This window comes from Macrobrachium rosenbergii, chromosome 54 (genome assembly GCF_040412425.1).
Source record: "Macrobrachium rosenbergii isolate ZJJX-2024 chromosome 54, ASM4041242v1, whole genome shotgun sequence".
In the NCBI taxonomy this organism is placed as follows: Eukaryota; Metazoa; Arthropoda; class Malacostraca; order Decapoda; family Palaemonidae; genus Macrobrachium; species Macrobrachium rosenbergii.
The window spans coordinates 62694594-62712289 of NC_089794.1; positions in this window are offsets into that span (position 1 = coordinate 62694594).

Here is a 17696-nt window from a genome sequence, read left to right on the forward strand (position 1 = left end):
CTCTCACCTTTATTTTAATGGATGTATCTCTAATAATAGTTGATTTTTTTTGTTGGTCTTGGGTGGAGTTCTCTCTAAAGGTCTCTTTTTTCTTTAGTTTCTCATTCATCAGAACTATCTTTTAATATTTCTGTGGTGCTTGTATTGTCTTCTAGTGATTCTATTTCTCTTAAAATCTCAAATGAATTTGAGCAAAGATTTGTATACATTTCTTGATCCTTTGCTATATTGGTTTCTTCTTGCAAAGTGGTTATTTTTCTTTGAGATTGATCTATCAGGGTTTTGTTATTCTTATTTATTTCCACTTTTGTTTCTTTGTTTGATCTTATTGCTGCAGAAAAAGTTCGTTTCTTCAAGGGATCATGCATTCCTCTAACCTTTAATTCTAATTTGGCCTCTTTTATAGGCATTCCTGTCCTTTCCTGAAGTAATTTCAATTCCAAATTGTATATATAATACATACATTCCTTAGATCTTGCATGGTGATTTTGTCCACAGTTCACACATTTTGGTTCACCACACTTCCACTGTGTGGCATGTTTGTCAGATCCACAGTATGCACATACAGATGTATTATGGCAATTTTTCCTTGTATGTCCATACATACTACAGTTTTGGCACTGTAGTGGTTTGGGGACATACGGTCTCAGTTCTCTGCTTTGGCCTAAGATTTTTATTTTTAAGGGTAATTCATGGCCTTCAAATTTTATCTTTGCTATTCTTAGTATTTTTTCATTACTTTGTCTACTAGCTATGTTGTAAATTTCTGCAGTCTTGTATATTGTTGTACCTTTTTTAAAGGGAATCCAGCAATATTTTCTTTTCTATTGGTTCATCATTATCAGGGAGTACTATGGTACCCTGTACACTGTTCATATTGTCATGTTTTTTAATATGTACTTTAACATTATCAATATTTTTTTATATTTAAGTAATTTTCCGATTGATTTTTTGTTGTGGTTTCTATCAACCACATCTGTTCTTTTATTTGTCTGAATGACATTTCAGTAGTTGAATGTTGATTCAATAGGAAGTTTTCTAATTTCAATGGCTGATATTTTTTTCTCTGTTTCTAAAGGTTAGGAATCTTGACCAACTTCCACTCCCAAAGAGGAGTCGAAGTGGGTCAAGGTTGGGTCAAGATATTTTTTTTTTTTTTGGTTTGTTTTTCATTGGAGCATAGGGCTCCAGTGTAATTATGTTCGTATTTTTTCTGATTTTTTCCAGAGAGAGGTTGTCAGAGGAGGTTCCTGCAGTTGTTAACTGTGCAAATCGCTACCATCAAAGGGTCCAGGGTATTTAAATCTTAATACAACTATTGAACATTAAGACAAAAGTAAAAATAAAATAAAAAAAAAAAAAAAATAACAAAAAAACCTGAAAACCTTCAAAAGATATCATCAGCCTTTCATGGGGTTTATTCTTCCACCAATGGCACAAGTGAGAACTGACTCCCAAATGTTTAATCGTACCCTACCCTACCCCATAGGGGATGGCACAACATGATTAGAGTGGCCCAAGTGTAAGCCAAACCTGCTTGCTAGGACTGAGATTATTTCAAGAATACAATCATCCCCACCCTAATCATGTTATGGGCAAACCGGATAGAATGCCGAGAGTCCTATCTCCTAGAACCAGACCCCTGGAATCCGTGGTCCAGCCTAAAGAATAGTTCCGCCTGATATCTCTGATGGTCCAAACATTATCGGGCAGTTGATGGTCCTACCACAGTTCTCACTATTTAGCTTCGGATATAAACCCATTCCCAGCTATGATATCTTTTTCCTATTTATCAGGTCCACCAAATTTTATCAAAAGTGGAAATTTCCACAAATCTAATCCAAAACAATATACGATGGTATATGAGACTCTTGGACTCGAACCCAGAAACAAATTTCTGGGGTTCAAGAGCCCCCTCACCACGTCAAGGTGGTCTCATATTGAGGGGGTATTGCTGTTCAACAGAGCAAATTCTAGCTCTTTCATATTAAATTTTGTATTATATGTCTTCAATTTTTTCAAAATTTATTGTTATTAATTCTATATTATTTTCCTTCTAGTATTTTTGCTTGTTGAAATACTCATCTAAATTTTTGTTACTACTTACTTTTGCTAAATTTTCACCTATTACATTACTAATTTCTTTTCAGATCAAGTATTCTTTTCCCATCTTTTATTATAGCATGCCTAAGTGGTTTAACATGGGTACCATTTATTTTCCTGAATTTTTCCCATATTTTTTGTATGAGAGTATTATTAGAGAGATCCGATACATATTTTCTCCATAAAACGATTCTTCCTTGAATTACTTCTTTTAAATTTTGCAGATATTTTGTTATATAGAGGTTTTAATGTATTAATTTCTAATAATAATACAGTCAACTTTTGTAAGGTTGCTTCTAATATTGGTAATGTTTTGTTTATTTTACTGAATTTTCTATTCAGATTATCTAATCGTCTTCCAATTTGGTGTTTTATTTTTATTAATTCTGTTAGTTTTTCAGACCACCATGGGACTTTGTGTTTTGTTGGATGAGATTTGGATTTTGGTATTGCTTTATCAGCAGCATTTGTAATGAAATCAACAAGAAATTTATTAGTTTCATTATGGTCTTTCAAATATTCAAATGATGGGATATTCCTAGTGTGGAATTCATATTGCTCCCAATCTGCTTTATAAATGTTATATTGAGGGACATATATTTGGTATTATTGTTTTGTAATAATGAAATTAATATGGGGGGAAATGATCACTTGTATGCAAGTCATCAACTGTATTCCACTCCAATCTGTCTACTATGTTTGTTGTACATAGAGTTAAGTCGATTGAGGAAAATGTTCCATGTGTTTTGGAAAAATATGTGCTGATTTCATTATCATTTATACAGCACATGTCATATGAATCTACGAAATGCTCTATTTTACTTCCTGCTCTCTTTGAGTATGTACAATTATAGTCCCACATTTATTGTGGGCATTAAAATCACCTACTATTATTGAAGGTTCCTTGGTATTATTAAGTAATTCTTTGAATTTGTCAATGTCATAATTTTTATTTGGTTGATTATACAAATTATGAATTTTACATAATTATCGTTTTTATTCGTATTAAAATTAATACTCGATGTTTGCAGATCAGTAAATTTTACAGGTACTTTGTCATAACATACTTTGTTATGTACATATATAGCAGTACATTAAATTTCCTTCTTCCTCTCTTGATGCAGATGCTAAGGTATATTTACCTATTGTTGATATTGTTTTGTTGACATGTTGAACTAAACATAATATCATTGGTTCATATTTTTTAGTAATCGTTGTATTTCTCCCAAATGTAATCTGGTCTGTAGACCATTTACGTTCCATTGTATAAAAACTATTGAAAATTTTTTATAGTCAGTCAGGATTTTGTTTATTTTCTTTTTTGTATTATCAATTTGAATTTTTCAAAATTTACTTACGACATTGGAATTGTTTTTCTTTATAAGACATTAAGTGCTCAATGCACATACAACCTTTTTCATGGTGTACTCAAATAGTTTCTTTTTTCTATATTTCATAAATTTTCTTATAATGTTTGTTAAACCATCTTTTGTTATGCATTTTTTGTTTTGTTGCATAATTCAATGAAACAATCATTACATCCACATGTGTTTATTATGTTTTTAAAATTTCAAAATTTGCTCTTGTTCCAACCAATTATGGTTTGGTGATAGCATCTCTTCTCCCTTCACATAATCATTATCATCAATGGTATGGTTTGTTCTTGCACTATTTCTTTTGATTTCTGGGTATCTGTTTCCATTGGTTTTTTATTATTATTTTAGGAGATCTCAAAGGTATATTCTTAGCGAACTTTTTGTTTTTGTTCTTTTTCATCTCCTTTATCTTTATTTTAATGGATGTTTCTCTAATAATAGTTGGTTTTTTGTTGCCATTTTGGGTGTGTTCTCTAATAATTTTTTTATCTTTAATTTCCTGTTTATCTCTACTTTCTAATCATCATCATAGCATCCTCCTGTGTTTCTATCAGACCATTAATATTTCAAATGAATTGATGGTTTTATCCATCTCATTTGTACTTGTTTCTTTATTTTTACACCATTTTTTTTTATTTAAAATTATTAATTTTTCTTGAGCAAAACTTTTTGTATCTGTTATTTCTATCTGGTTTTTTTTTCATTATTAGTTTCTTGTTATTGAGAGGAATATGGTTAATTTTCTTGATTGATCTTGCATGATCTCCTCACTTTAATTCCAATTTAGCCTCTCTTATAGATATTCCAGTTCTTTGTCCGTCATTTTCAACTCTGTTTGTATATATGTTATCATTCCAACTCCTTGGATCTTCATGATGATTTCTGTCCACAGTTTACACATTTGGTTCTTTTATCATTTCCATCTGGAATAAACCATGGACAGATCCACACACAGATGTTTCACATACAGGATCATTTTGACGTTTTTCTTTCATGTCCATACTTACTACTGTTTTGAAATTGTAGTGGTTTCCAAACAGAAGGTCTCAGTTCTCTATTTTAAAAGAAAATTTTTAATTTTTGAGGTAATCTTCACCTTCAAATTTTATTTTTGCTTTTCTAAGTCTTTATTATTTTTTCTACTTGGTACAATTGTATATACCTCACAATCTTGTACTTTGGGTATATTTCATTTTAAGTTTAAAAAATTTCCAACAATATATTTTTTCAATTGGTTCATCATTATCAGGAAGTACAATGGTACCCTGAATCTGTTCATAGTGTCATGTTTTTACTTTTACATTTACAGTGTCAATTTTTTTATTTTTAAGTATTTTAGTGATTGATTTCTTGTTGTGGCTTCTATAAGCCAAAAATTTTCTTTTTATTTTGTCTAAATGACATTTCTGTAAGTTGTAAGTGTTGGAATGTCTTTTAATAAAAAATTTTTTCTCCAGGAACCAAACAGTTCTGTTTCCAGTTAGAAACCTTGACCAACTTCCACTCCCAAAGAGGAGTCTAAGTGGGTCAAGGTTGAGTCAATTGTTTTTTTAACCTATTTTTTTTTTTTGATTTGTTTGTTTGAGCATAGGGCTCCAATGTAGATTAGGTTTTATTTTTTATTTTTTTTTTTTCCATTAATGGGGGTCAGAGGAGGTTCCTTCAGTTGTCAACACCCTGAAAACTACCATCAAAGGGCCCAGGGTGATACATGAATCTTTACTTTTCAAACTGCATAAGATCTTTTGATCAAGTGATTTATAAAAAAAATAAATAAACCTTAATGCCCATCTTAACAACTTTTATATAATACCATAATGCCATTGGTGTCATATGCCTTTTCATGGATCAAAGTTTCACTCAGAATTCTCTGTTTAGCCTGAGTTTATTTACTCATAAAATGGGAGTAAATTTATCCGAAATATCAAACCCATTTTATTTGTTTCTAATGCCCCAAGTCTGGTGTTAAGAGGATCTTTTCCATCAGACAACAATGATATGAGCCTGTAGCTGCTCAGGAGGATTCTTGGCCTTCATAAGGATTTGATAATTTTAGACTTAGGAATTATTATTAAAAAAGTTTAACCAGACCACTGAGCTGACTATCAGCTCATTGGGGCTGGCCTGAAGGATTTGATGAAATGACAAGTCCAGGCTAGACCCCTAGCACTGGGTGAAATAGGTCAAAATGTTAATGGTGAATGAAAATGAATGAAAATTAAATTAAAAGCTGTAAAAAGGCATACAGCTTTCACACTGGAACACATTCACACAATAAATACATTTATACTCATGTTTCCATATATACTCACTAAAAAGGTATATTAAAATTCAAAATAAATTAAAGTAAAATTTTAAAATTTACTTGTTTTAAAATTCATCATATAGGTTTCTTTATTTTTATTGATCGACTTTTTATATTTTATCAATTAAATCAAAGCTTTTCATGAATATTAAAATGGGTATTACTGAGAATGTTGAAGATTCTGACAAAATTTCTTTTATTGATCTATTTTCAAAATTTGATAATCGCTGCAGGTTATATTTTGGACATTCACACAGCACATGCTTAACTGTTATCAGCACTTTGCAATCTGGGCATTTGGGAGAAGGGCCACATGGACTGTTCATTAAGTGTCCATGTGTCAAACGAGTATGGCCTATTCAAAGACGAGCCAGAATTGCACTTGTTGTGGTATTTTATGACGAACTCCATTTTCCAACGCTGGATTTTATCTGTTTTAATTTATTATTTTCGGGTTTTTCATTCCATATATTTTGCCATTACTTACAATGACTGTTTTTATATATTTTATATAGTCATTAATAAGGATGTTTACATTTGCTCTTGTCATGTGGACTGCTTCTTTAGCTGCTTTATCAGCCTCTTCATTTCCTTTAATCCCTACATGGGCAGGGATCCAACATATTTCAATATTTTTTCCATTATTATAATCTATGGAGTGAAAACTTAATTTGTTGTACAAAATTATTTTTAAAAATTATAGCTTTGAATTTCTACAGCACTTTTGGAGTCGATATAAATCACAAAATTATTAAATGAGGTTTCTTTAATTATTTTTATGATTTGATGCTATTGCACATTTTTCAGCTGTAAATATTGAGGTGTTATCTAAGTAGAGATAATTTGCATTTTTGTCTTGGGATACTGCAGCATATCCCACTCCATATTGTAAATTTAGATCCATCAGTGTACAATTGCGTTAATGTGGACCTTTTCGGATTATATGTTCTACTGCATGTTGTCTATGGTGTTCTGGGGTATATGAATAGTTTTTTGATAAATATTTTAAGTGTGTACAAATTTTCATTTTATTCATTGTCCAAGGAAGAGGTAATTTTAATATTAAAGGAAATTGTATATTTATATTTAGCGACTCAAACAATCTTCTAGCTCTAATTGGGAAAGGAGGTGGATGATTGTTTATAAACACATCTCTTAATCCAAATAATTTTTTGGTTGAGAATCATTTGTCCAAATTCTTAAAAGCACTCTTCATTGTTACTAGCTCTCTATGGAGAGACAGAGGTAGTTCACAACATTCAACTTGTAAAGATGATGTTGGTGATGATCAAAAAGCTCCTGAACATATTCTAAGACCTTCATTATGAACTGGGTCTAACGTTTTCAGCATTGCGTCTGATGCCGAGCCATATATTTCTCTTCATAATCAATCAATGATAGACAAACTGTTGCTTTATACAGTAAAGTAAGGACCAATGTCTATCGTGCTCCCCCAAAGTGTTCAATAGTTTTTTAATTAGGTTTAATGCTCTTTTTACATTTTGATTTCATGTATGTTATGGGCTTTCCAGTTCAAGTATCAAATACTAATCCTAAAAAATTTTGCTGTTTGGCCAATTGGTATACTATGGAATAATTTCAGATGATTTTTAAATCTATTTCTTCACCTTTATCCACTTTTTTATTTTTATAAAACATTAATGCTTGAGTCTTTTATATGGAAACTTTTAAAGCCTACAGATGAGGCCCATTCATCTATTTTTACTATAGTTTTATTAATGATTCACTCTGATATGTTTTTGATGATGCTGAATAATATATAAAAAATCATCCATGTACAAGTTACTTTTAATTCCAATAGGTTAATTTACTGATATCATTTTTTGCTAAACAAACAGTGTGCCGCATAAGGACGCTTCTTGTGGAACACCATTTTAAGTGGAAATGTTCTTGACAATACATGGTGCATCAATCAATTCTCACACTGAAAATCTTGCGGTTTATCAAAAAGTTTAGATAAAACCTGGGTAAATGTCCACGGATGTTATTTTTATTAAACATTTTTAATATTGCATACCTTCCATTAGTATCATATGCCTTTTCAATGTCAAAAAACAGTGCTATAGTAATTTGTTTTCGTTCAAATCCTCTTTGTATTGGTCTTCTAAGTTAGATACAGAATCCAGTGTCGTTCTGTTACATTGTGACCCAAATTGAGTGGGAGTCAAAATTTTATTTTCTCGAATGTGCCATGTTAGTCGAGCATTTACCATTTTTTCTAGTAATTTGCATAAGACAACTTGTTAAAGATATTGGTCTGTAATTGTTTACATTACTGGGATCTTTTCCCTGGTTTGGGAATAGGAATAATTATAGCTTTACACCATTCATTAGGAAATAAATTTCGAAGCCATCTGTGATTATAAAACTCTAATAAGTATGTCTTTGCCAAAGGTGCTAAATGGCAGATCATTTCAAAACAAATACATTACCTCCAGGGGCAGATTTATTGCTGTTCAACACAGCAAATTCTAACTCTTCCATATTAAATTTTCTATTATAATAATTGCATTATAATCTTGTAAAATGTTTATTAAATTTTTTATTATAATAAATATCTTCTATGGTTTCAAAATTTATTGTTATTAATTCTATAATTATTTTTCCTTGTTGAAATACTCATCTAAATTTTTGTCAGCTACTTACATTTGCTAAATTTTCACCTATTACATCACTAATTTCTTTAGGTTCAAGCATTTTTTTCCCATCTTTTATTATGAAAGCATGTCTAGGTGGTTTAACATGCAGTACCATTTATTTTCCTGAATTTTTCCTATATTTTTTGTATGGGAATATTATTAGAGAGATCTGATACATATTTCTTCCATGAAATTTTTTCCTTGAATTGCTTTCTTTTAAATTTTGCAGATATTTTGTTGTATAGAGGTTTTAATGTATTAATTTCTAGTAATAATATAGTCAACTTTTTGTAAGGTTGTTTCTAATATTGGTAATGTTTTGTTTATTTTACTGAATTTTCTATTCAAATTATCTAATCGTCTTCCAAATGGTGTTTTATTTTTATTAATTCTGTTAGTTTTTCAGACCACCATGGGACTTTGTGTTTTGTTGGATGAGATTTGACTTTGTATTGCTTTATCAGCAGCATTTGTAATGAAATCAACAAGAAATTTATTAGTTTCATTATGGTCTTTCAAATATTCAAATGATGGGATATCTAGTACATGAATTCATATTGCATCCCAATCTGCTTTATAAATGTTATATTGAGGACATGTTTCCAAAGAAATTATTTTGTAATAAGGAAATTATATGGGGAAATGATCACTTGTATGTTAAGGGAAATCAACATATTCCAACCAATCTGTCTAACTATGTTTGTTGTACAAAGTTAAATCTATTGAGGAAAAAATGTTCCATGAATGTTTTGGAAAAATATAATAATTTGTTATCATTTATACAACATGTCATCAATGAATCTATGAAATCTTCTATTTTACTTCCTGCTCTCTTTGAGATTTATGTACAATTATAAGTCCCACATTGGGTTGTCTTGCGCTTTAAAATCACCTACTATTATTTAAGGTTCCTTGGTATTATTAAGTAAATCTTTAAGTTTGTCAATGTCATAATTTTTATTTGGTTGATTGTACAAATTATGAATTACAATTATCGTTTTTTATTCGTATTCTAATTAATACTGATATTTGCAAGAAGAAATAAAGTTTACAGGTATTCATTATTTGTCATAACATACTTTGTTAAGGACATATATAGCAGTACCTAAATTTCCTTCTTCCTCTCGTGATGTTGATGCTAAGGTATATTTACCTATTGTTGATATTGTTTTGTTGACATGTTGTAAACATAGTATCATTGGCTCATATTCCCTTAGTAATCGTTGTATTTCTCCCAAATGTAATCTGGTCTGTATAACATTTTCGTTCCATTGTATAATAAAATTATTGAAAATATAATGTTAGTGTGTGTTCAAGTGTTATTTTCTTTTTGTGGATCATCAATTTGCATTTCTTCAAAATCCTATTTACAATATTTACTTGTTTTTCTTTATAAGACATTAAGTGTCCAATGCACATACAGCCCTTTTCATGAGTGTCTAAACTAGTAGTTTCTTTGTTTCTGTATCTTATAAAATTTTGTATATTGTTTGTTAAACTGTCCTTTGTTATGCTTTCGTTTTTGTTGCACAATTTAATGAAACATTCATTACATCCACATGTGTTTTTGTGTGTCGTTTTCTAATTTACTCTTGCTGCACTCATTGTTGGTGATGGAATAATCTCTTCTCCCATCACATAATCATTCTTGTCAATGGTTTGTTCCTCTACTATTTCTTTGATGTTCTGGGTATCTGTTTCCATTGGTGTTGTTACTACTTTAGGGGACAAAGGTATGTTATTAATTTTTGGTTTATGTTCTTTCTTGGGGTCTCCCACCTTTATTTTAATGGATGTATCTCTAATAATAGTTGGTTTTTTGTTGGTCTTGGGTGGCATTCTCTCTAAAGGCCTCTTTTTTTCTTTAGCTTCTAATTCATCATAACTATCTTCTAATATTTCTGTGGTGCTTGTATTGTCTTCTAGTGATTCCATTTCCCTTAATGTCTCAAATGAATCTGAGCAAAGATTTGTATACATTTCTTGGTTCTTTGCTATATTAGTTTCTTCTTGAAAAGTGGTTATTTTTCTTTGAGACTGATCTATCAGGGTTTTGTTACTCTTATTTATTTCTATTTTTGTTTCATTGTTTGATCTTATTAAAAAGAAAAAGTTCGTTTCTTTAGGGATCATGCATTATCTATTTTTAATTCTAACTTTTTAACATTCTAATCTTTTTAAATAATCTAATTTTATGTATAATATAGGCATTTTATATGATTTTGCATTTGTTCAGATCCACAGTATGCACATACAGATGTATTATTACAGCAATTTTTCCTTGTATGTCCATACATACTACAGTTTTGGCACTGTAGTGGTTTTGGAACATACGGTCTCAGTTCTCTGTGCTCTGGCCCAAGATTTTAATTTTTAAGGGTAATTCATGGCCTTCAAATTTTATCTTTGCTATTCTTAGTGTTTTTCCATTACTCCGTCTACTGGCTATGTTGTATATTTCGCAATCTTGTACATTGTTTTACCTTTTTTAAGGGAATCTAGCAATATTTTCTTTTCTATTGGTTCATCATTATCAGGGAGTACTATGGTACCCTGTACATTGTTCATATTGTCATGTTTTTTTATATGTACTTTTACTGTCAATTTTTTTTTATATTTAAGTATTTTTCTGATTGATTTCTTGTTGTGGTTTCTATCAAGCACATCTGTTCTTTTACTTGTCTGAATGACAAGAAGTAGTTGTTGAATGACATTTTAGAACATTTTCTAATTTCAATGCTGATATTTTTTCTCCGTTTGCTGAAAAGGTCAGGAATCTTGACCAACTTCCACTCCCAAAGGTTGGAGTTTTGTGTTGAGTCAATCATGTTGAGTCAAGATATATTTTTTTTTTTTTTTTAATTTTTCATTTTGGAGCATAGGGCTCCAGTGTATTTATTCGTATTTTTTCCTGATTTTTCCAGAGAGGGGTCAGAGGAGGTTCCTTCAAGTTGTCAACTGTATTTTGAGTTGCTACCATCAAAGTGTCCAGGGGGTAATCTTTAAACATCTTAAACAATGTCATGAGCATTAAGTCTTTAAATACTTCAAAAGTAAAAAAAAAAAATAAATAAATAAAACCATTAAAAACCTTAAAGAGATATCATCAAGCCATTCTTTTTTTGCTAGGACTGAAAGTGTTTCAAGAATACAATTGTCCCCACCCTACTCAGTTTCATGGGCAAAGTGGGGGAATGATTTGGTGCACTATCCCATGATTAACCTTGGAGAGAGAGAGAGAGAGAAGAGAGAGAGATGAGAGAGAGATTATAAGGTAGACATTTTAGTGTGTTATTACCTATTATTATTATTATTATTATTATTAAAAAAAGTTTAACCAGACCACTGACCTGACTATCAGCTGTCATAGGGTTGGCCTGAAGGATTAGGATGAAATGAAAAGTCTAAGCTAGAAGCCTAGCACTGGGACCAAATAGGTCACTCGTTAATGATGAATGAAAGATAATGAAAAATATATTAGAAGCTGTAAAAAGGCATACGCTTTCATACTGGAACACATTCACACAAATACATTTATACTCATGTTTCCATATATACTCACTAAAAAGGTATGTTAAAATTCAAAATAAATAAAGTAAAATCTTAAAATTTACTTGTTTTAAAACTCATCATATATACTGATCGATTTTTTATATTTTATCTATCAACTCAAAACTTTTCATGAATATTAAAATGGGTATTACTGAACATGTTGAAGACTCTGACAAAATTTCTTTTATTGATCTATTTCCAAAATTTGATAATCGCTGCAGGTTATATTTTGGACATTAACAAAGTACATGCTTAAATGTTATCAACACATTGCAATCTGGGCATTTGCGAGGAGGGCACATGGACTGTTCATAAAGTGTCCTTGTGTCAAACGAGTATGGCCTATTCGAAGACACGTCAGAATTACTTGTGTGTGTCTCTCTCTCTGATATGATGAACTCCATTTTCTGACACTGGATTTTATCTCTTTTAATTTGTTATTTTCAGGTTCTTCGTTCCATATATTTTGCCAATTACTTACAATGACTGTTTTTATATATCCTGTACAGTCACTAACAGGGATGTCTACATTCTCTTGTCATGTGGACTGCTTCTTTAGCTGCTTTATCAGCCTCATTTCTCTTAATCCCTACATGGGCAGGGATCCATCACATTTCAATATTTTTTCCCTTATTATACAATTTATGGAGTGAAAACTTTATATGTTGTACAATATTATATTTTTCATTATAGCTTTGAATAGTGTCTATAGCACTTCTGGAGTCGCTATAAATCACAAAATTATTACATGAGGCTTCTCTAATTATTTTTATGGCTGATACCATTGCACATAATTCAGCTGTAAATATTGAGGTGTTATCTGGTAGAGAGAACTGATATGTTTTGTCTTGGGATACTGCAGCATATCCCACTCCATATTCTGACTTAGATCCGTCGGTGTATATTGCATAATGTGGACCTTTTCGGATTATATGTTGTACTGCATGTTGTCTATGGTATTCTGGAGTATATGAATGACTTTTTGATAAATATTTCAAGTGTGTACAAATTCTCATTTTATTCATTATCCAAGGAGGAGGTAATTTTAATATTAAAGGAAATTGTATATTTATATTTAGCGAATCAAACAATCTCCTAGCTCTAATTGGGAAAGGAGGTGGATAATTATTTATAAACACATCTCTTAATCCAAATAATTTTTTGGTTGGAGAATCATTTGTCTGAATTCTCAGGGCACTCTTCATTGTTACTAGCAGTCTATGGAGAGACAGAGGTAGTTCACCACATTCAACTTGTAAAGATGTTGGTGATGAGTGAAAAGCTCCTGAACATATTCTAAGACCTTTATTGTGAACTGGGTCTACCGTTTTCAGCATTGCGTCTGATGCCGAGCCATATATTTCGCTTCCATAATCAACAATAGACCGCACTGTTGCTTTATATAGTAAAGTAAGGGCATGTCTATCGGCTCCCCAAGTAGTGTTCGATAGTTTTTTAATTAGGTTTAATGCTTTTTTACATTTTGATTTCATGTATGTTATGTGGGCTTTCCAGTTCAAGTGAGTATCAAATACTAATCCTAAAAATTTTGCTGTTTGGCCAACTGGTATGGAATAATTTCCGATTTTTAAATCTATTTCTTCACCTTTTATCCACTTTTTACTTTTATAAAACATTAATGCTTGAGTCTTTTGCATAGAAATTTTGAAGCCTACAGATGAGGCCCATTCATCTATTTTTACTATAGTTTTATTAATGATACACTGCATGTTTTATGCGAGATGCTGAATAATATATGGCAAAATTATCCATGTACAAGTTACTTTTAATTCCAATAGGTAGATTATTACTAATACCATTTACTGCTAAAGTAAACAGTGTGCCACCAAGGACGCTTCCTTGTGGAACACCATTTTCAAGTGGATTGATTGATTAATTGAGAGTTATCTGGCGTCACAACTACCAGGGTCACCGACGCCGAATACTAATGTGATCTTTTCATTTTTATAGTATGTTATAAAAATTAAAATTAAAATTAAAATTCTTAAAAAGAACTACATATAAATTTTATTAAAAGGAAAACCAAAAGAAAACTAGCTAAAATAAATAAATAAATATATAAAATTCTGCTAAAAAGAACTATTTTAGATTTGATCAGACAAACCTCTTATAGAGTTTAGAAAAAAAAAAAAAAAAAAAAAGGATTTTATATATATATATGTTATATATATATATATGCATATATATATATATATATATTTAGATCAATATATAAAGTATATCTGTATCAAGCGTAACCAGCTTTCAAATATATTTGAGAAGACCAGCTTCTTTGATAAAAGAGATAACATTATTAGCATACTTTCTCCCAACAGTTTTGGCATGTTATAATTACCACCTGCTTCACTGCTATTTGATCGGTTTGATTCCTAAGTTCCACCAGACTGGGACACTCAACCAGCAAATGCCTAACAGTCAGTGGAACCAAGCAATCGTCACAGAAGGGGCTCATTCTCCCCATTCATCATAAAGCCGTGAGTTAAACGTGTATGGCCAAACGTAATCTAACAATACAACCTCCCAAAATTTCTTGGCATTAGGTCATATTTAAATTTAAGGGGCATTGACTAGTGATTTCTTTCATTTTATAATTTATTTTGAAAATCTGTCCCACTGATAGTGCCCATAATTGCTGGATGGATTTCCATATAATATGGAATGCATCACGATATGGAACAGGACATTTTCTGGGTATCGGAATTTGTGCTGCTGATTTGGCTAGCTGGTCTGCCTTTTCATTTCTGATATGTTCACATGGGCAGGAACCCAACAAAAGAAACAATCTTTCCTCTACAATGGTGCAAGAAGATCCACTGCAAGATCTTCAACACTAAGGGATGATTTATTGAAGACTTCCAGGGACTCTAAGGCACTTTTAGAGTCACAAAATATTGTTAGCCAGACACTGGGAGTATTGCAATATGTTCCAAGGCTACTAAGATGCCATACATCAGCTGTAAAGTTTGAAGCAACTGAAGGAAGCGCACCTATCGGTTAAAAGATTCACTAAAAACTCCATAACCAACGCCAGCATTGGATTTGGAACCATCGGTAAATATAAATCTTTCAATTCATATGACATTCAGATTGCATGCTCTAAAAATATTGCGTTTCATTTCCTCATCAGATTTATCCTCTTTGCTCACTGAAGTACCTGCAGAATTTCACAGCAGGTACCTTCCAGACAGGAGTAATGGGATACAACACAAGGAATTAGGGGATTTTTCCAATATTTGTATCCTCTAAAATCTTTTTAATTCTTAGCTAAAAGGAGTAATTTTGGATGATTTTCATAAAAATTGTTAAAAATATTTCTGTTTGAATAGCAAAAGCCAGAGATTTGGGAATTCTTCCACTCTAAACCATTTTGAAGCAATTGATGACTGATGATAGAGTTCAAGGGGCATTTCTCCTGCATCAACTAGCAAACTAGATATTGGTGATGAACGAAAAGCTCCTGTGGCTATACGAATACTGTACCTGAATGATGAACAGAATCTAAAATTTTTAAGTTAGATGAAAGGCTGAAGAATATACTTCACAAACTGTATGACAGCTTTGATAACATTAAGGTTTTATGAAGCTTTAGTATAAGATTTCTACTAGCTCCCCAACTGGTGTGAGACAGCACCTTCAAGATGTGTAGAGCTTCTAGGCACTTTTGCTTTGATATGTTTGATATGGGGACCCAAGTCATTCTGCTGTCAAAAACTAGGCCTAAGAAGGTTGTTTGTTCAACACATGGGATTCTATGGCCATACAAATAGAGGTCTGGATCAGGATGTACTCCCCTAATCCGGCAGAAGTGGACAGCAGTAGTCTTACTTTACAGAGATTTTAAAACCCTGTTTCTCAGCCCAACTTGTTATTTTATTTATCGTTAATTGTAACTTTCTTTCGGCTACAGTCATCCAGGTGGCAGCAAAAGATATTGACAGTTCATCAACAAATATCATCTTTAAGACCTCTTTTGGAATAACAGATGTAACACTGTTTATGGCCAGAGCAAAAAGTGTTACACTGAGAACACTGCCCTGGGGAACACTTTCTTCATGGCACCTTTTCTTTGATAAAGTACTGCCAACTTTAACTTTAAAAATACCTACGATGTAAAAATGATCTGACAAATAAAGGTAATTTTCCTCGTAAACCACTATTATGCATTGTCTTGAGAATTCCATGTCTCCAAGCAGTGTCATATGCCTTTTCTATAACAAAAAACACTGTCACATGGTGTTGTTTGGAGGCAAATGCTTCACAGACAGAGGTTTCAAGTTGCAGTAAGATATCCAGTGTGGAGTGCATTTTTCGAAAGCCACACTGAGAAGGTGTTAAAATATTGTTGTTCTCTAAATACCACATCAGCCTTCCATTTACCATTTTTTCCATTAATTTACACAAACAGCAAGTTAACGCAATGGGGTGGTAACTTTTGCATAGAGAGGATCTTTTCCAGGCTTAAGAAATGGTAACATGGTTGCCAATTCACCCATATGCTAGGGTAGCTGCTTTCATCCCATATTCTATTGATAATACTGATTATAAAATGTTTTGTGTTCCTTGATATGTGTTTAAACATTTTATAAGGAATCTCATCTGGGCCAGGGGCAGTGTTCTTGCTCCTGGCTAAAGCAGAGTCAAATTCCCTTTCAGAAAAAGGCATATTGTAAGATTCACTTTTGTTTGATGAAAATCAAGGACCTGTTGTTCTTCCATCATTCTGAAATGATGTCCTGGGGAACTATCTGATTTTTCAGAGACTCGAGCAAAGTGTTCAGAAAATATATTACTAACTTCTGTGGCATCAGTGACATGATTATTATTTACTTTAAGGTACTGGAGAAGGATTGGGCATAAATTTACCTGAATTTTTCTTATTTTCTTCCAAATGCTGCTGACTGGTGTTCTGCTGTTAATAGAGGATACATATCCTGCCCATGATTGTCTTCTGGCAGCTTTCATATTTTTTCGAAATCGTGCCCTACACTGTTTATAAGTGATGACATTACCCACAGTGCGATGTCTATGGCACCTGGTCAATGATGACCTTGTAGCTCGATGCAGCAGCCTTAATTCTTCTGACCACAATGGAACTGGCCATCTCCTGAAAAGTCCTTTAGTTCGAGGAATTGAATGTAAGCCTGCAGTATGGAAAGTTCCATTGAGGAGATCGATGGCATCATCTACACTTAGGAAATCTTTGGCATCCCCTTCCAGCTTGCTCAAATCTTCGAATTTTTTCCAATTTGCTTTCTCTAAGCACCATCTTTGGTGATCTTGGGATAGGTGGACCATCATTGGTGCTGATTATAATTGGAGAATGGTCACTGGTAGCCAGTCATCATTTGTTCTCCAATTAAAATCAACACTGCAATTAGAGCTACAAATTGAAAGGTCAATGCAGGAGACAGTACCAGTCCAGGTTCTCCAGTATTAAGAAGGCCTATATCTTCATTTTGATAGATGCCATCATATTCCCTTTTTGGTTTGATGTTACATCTCCCACAATGGATGTCTGCTGTTGAAGTCACCAAGAAGAAGAAATGGCTCTAGTAGTTGCCACATTAAGGATATTAAGTCCTCTCGGGAGACATGACTATTGGGTGGAATGTAAAGGGAACATATGGTATACTGCCTTCTTAAATTAATCCGTACAGCCACAGCTTGAAGTGGAGTGTT